The sequence below is a fragment of the Rosa rugosa genome, chromosome 4 (assembly GCF_958449725.1).
Source record: "Rosa rugosa chromosome 4, drRosRugo1.1, whole genome shotgun sequence".
NCBI classification, from domain to species: Eukaryota; Viridiplantae; Streptophyta; class Magnoliopsida; order Rosales; family Rosaceae; genus Rosa; species Rosa rugosa.
This window is the reverse complement of record NC_084823.1, coordinates 16,492,378-16,496,333: the sequence shown is the minus strand read 5'-3', so window position 1 is coordinate 16,496,333 and position 3,956 is coordinate 16,492,378.

Genomic DNA, 3,956 nt, shown 5'->3' with positions numbered 1-3,956 from the left:
CGCAGCCCCTAGCCCGTGCTAGCATCGTTGCAGCCTGCCCCGCGTGCGCCCCTGCGCCTACTGCTGCCCCGCCTGCAACCTTGCACAGCAGCCCCTGCTGCCCTGCGAGCTGCTCCCGCAGCCACACGCCCCTGTATCGCTGCTTGCTGACCCCTCCCTGCAGCCCTGCGTTCCAGCCTGCTGCCACCGAAGCATCCCTGCACCTAGCCCCTTGCTAGCCCGCCTGCTCCTGCAGCCCTTTCGGCCAGCATACCTGCCAGCTAGCGCGCATACCTGCTAGCGCGCCCTTGCGACCAGCTCTGCTGCTGCCCCTGCAGTTTGCCTTCGCTGCTCCTACACCACTACTACCACCGCAGCCCCTGCTGCCCCGCATTCGCTGCACGCATCTACTTGGATTGCTTCACTCCATCACGCCTGCATCGACACGCGCGTGATCCAAATACAAGTAAGTATTCAAGAGTAAGTTTTGAAGTTCATAAATTTAAATACTTATTCTTCTTTTCTCGGGGACTTAAAAACCTCCCTTCTTCTTCATCCCACCTTTCTTATAACGTGGGTTCGATTTTGAGAAAGCGAAATCGTGGGGATTCGCGCTATAAACGAACTAAGAGCGTTCGTAAGACTTCGGACTAAGAGCGTCCGCAAGCATCGATTAACGACCTTATAAACATCATTGTTTCGGTCTAATCCAATTTTCTTGGAAATCGATTTCTTGGTAGCATAGCTCGGAAATCTCAATAATTAGTTGTCGTGGAAGCATTGACTCCGAAACTAACGTGTTCTTGTTTCATCTTTCAGGATGACATACACGAACAAACTCGATTTTGTTCCATTGGATTATGCAGGCAAAAGATATTTATACTGGGCCATTGACATTGTGACCCATCTTACTGCCCAAGATTTATTGCATACAATCCAAGAGCTTTGTCCTATAGAAACAGCTCCAGACCCTCAAACTGAGAAAGATAATTCTAAAGCAATTGCCTTCATGAAACGTCACATGGATAGTGACCTCCAGTTTGAGTTCATAAATGAGGATAGCGCTATAAAGCTTTGGCAAGCGCTTCGCGAACGATATGGCAATGTTCGTGACTCCATCCTTCCGAATACAGAAGCAGAATGGAAAGATCTTCGCTTCTCTGAATTTGACACGGTCATGCTATTTTATTCGGAAGCCCTCCGCATCAGAGTAATGATGCGTCTCTGTGGAAAGATGATCACAGAAGACCAGTTGATTGAGAAAACCCTCAATACCTTCCCCGCCTGTGCTATGAGGTCCTCTGACTTATTCTGGACTCATGTAAATGCAAGACGGATCACAAGTTTCCAACAGCTTATTGAAGCTATGGCCACTGCTGAAAGACATGGCAATGAACTTGTGAAAAGAGAATTTGATAGGCTTCAAGATAGCTATCAAGAGCATCGTCCTATGGCTAGAGAAAGTCGCCATCGACGTCATGATCCGTATGATCGAAATGCTCAAGAAGGTAATCGCTCAAGGCGACAATCACACGACCGTAGAAGGCGTGATTTTGAGGGAAATAGGGTTGGAAACCATGGAGCCAACGTTGGCCATGGGCACCACTTTCCAACGCCACCAGTCCTAGGGGTACTATGCATATTGCGCCAATGCGCCTCAATCAAGGGAGAATCCTCTTTATGGTGTCTATTTCTGATATGGAACGTCTGATCAATGGACCTGAATTTGCAATGTACCTACGGAGGTAGTCGCATCATGGTGATCAAGACTTCGAGTTCACAAAGACTTTAAATCTGGCGATGAAGACAAAATGCGCAGATTTTTATTTATAGTCTTTCATTTTTCCAAGAATTATGTAATGGCAATTATGCCTTAAATCAATAAAATGACTTATTGTATTAACTCTTTCCCTCTAGGCGTACTCAAGAGTACTTGTGATGTCTAGGCAAGGTTTGATCTGAGAGAACGGTTTTAAAAGTGAGCAACGCTCCACCAAAATCTCGTCTTACCTTACCTGGTCACAACCAAATTGAAATTACCGAACGGATTGAGTGACTACGATTTGTCTACGGTTTGATTTTTATGTTGGATTAGATTTTGGTCAAGAAACTTTGATGTAATCATTGGCTATTATTAATAAAGTATCGATTGATTTTTCGAACTTTATTACTTACAAGATGTAAGTGCCAATGATTTTCATGTGGAAACACATTGTGAGAATGAACAAGAGTTCCTTTGCATCACCTCTAATGACTACGGACATAAACGAGTCTTAGAGAAACTTATGTGTCGCTCTAGTGGGTTGTATGCAACCACTATTTGAGTCATTGAATCCAACCATGTCATGAGAAATGATTTATGGGATTCCGACACATATAGGCTTTGGCACGACCGTTTGGGACACCCAGGTCGTGACATGATGATTCGTATATTAAAGACTTCACACGAACATCCCTTTTTCCGAACGAAAGGAAGTAAAACTCGAAATTTGGATCAAGGAGGAGCACCTGCGCCTCACGGCGCCTTCCCCCTTCAAGTCCGGCCACCACTAGTCGGCGCCGCCATCCCCCTGCTGCTCAAGGGTGGTTTTGACGCCACCTCTGCTCCCCTGACTCCAATTTCTACTTCAAAAGTCAATTGTGACTTCATGGCTCAACCAAAATCCTCATTGGTTATTTCTAAAGCCCATTATTCGTTCTGCAAAGCCTGCTCTTTAGCAAAGTTAGGATCGAGACCATCCTATGCAAATGACACTAAAGAAAATATACCATTCTTGCAAAGAATCCAAGGTGATGTTTGTGGACCTATTCAACCACCATGCGGACCATTTAGATATTTTATGGTGTTGGTTAATGCATCGACACGCTGGTCACATGTCATGCTATTGTCCACAAGGAACGCTGCATTTGCTAAACTCCTAGCACAAATAATTAAGTTACGGGCTCACCACCCTGATCATCCTATTAAGTCTATAAGATTAGACAATGCTGGAGAGTTTACATCAAAGACTTTTGATGATTATTGCATGTCCATTGGGATTGATGTTGAACATCCTGTTCCTCATGTTCACACCCAAAATGGTCTCGCAGAAGCCGCCATTAAACGACTACAAATGGTCGCTAGGGCATTGGTAATGCGCACCAATCTCCCTATTTCTGCTTGGGGCTATGCAATATTGCATGCAGCTGTGCTTATTCGTCTGAGACCCACTGCCACTCAACCCTTCTCTGCGTCCCAGATGGTTACTGGGTATGAGCCTGATGTCTCACACTTACGCATATTTGGGTGTGCAGTTTATGTGCCTATTGCGCCTCCACAGCGCACCAAAATGGGTCATCAACGACGATTAGGCGTTTATGTTGGATATGATTCTCCAACGATTATCCGCTACATAGAACCCTTGACAGGCGATCTCTTTACCGCTAGATTTGCGGATTGTCACTTCGATGAGACAGTCTTCCCGTCGTTAGGGGGAGATAAGAACATCAATGTTCAACAGGAACGACAGGAATTGTCGTGGTCTGTCCCCACTCTGTCTCATCTTGATCCCCGAACCGCACAGTCCGAAATTGAAGTGCGAAGAATCCTCGATCTTCAGAACGTAGCAGAATCGATGCCTGATGCGTTTCCTGATATCGCTAAAGTGACGAGATCACACATACATGCTGCAAACGTGCCTGCAAGGATTAAAGTCCCTAAAACTAGAGGACATGACGCCAACTCAAGAGGATATGAGCATGGCGCCAACGTCCCATCTCTCAATGATGGTGACGTCATGGCTAGGCCCACGGCTCCTGCCAGGAAGTGCGGGAGGCCCATAGGTTCGATGGATTCTCGCCCAAGAAAGAAAGCGATTTTGGCACAGAATAATCCATTAATCATCGATGTGAATAATCCATCTCATGAGAATATTCCGGATTATGGTTATGTCCAAGAGACATCATTGGGGGACGCTCCAATGTCAGAACCAACTCCA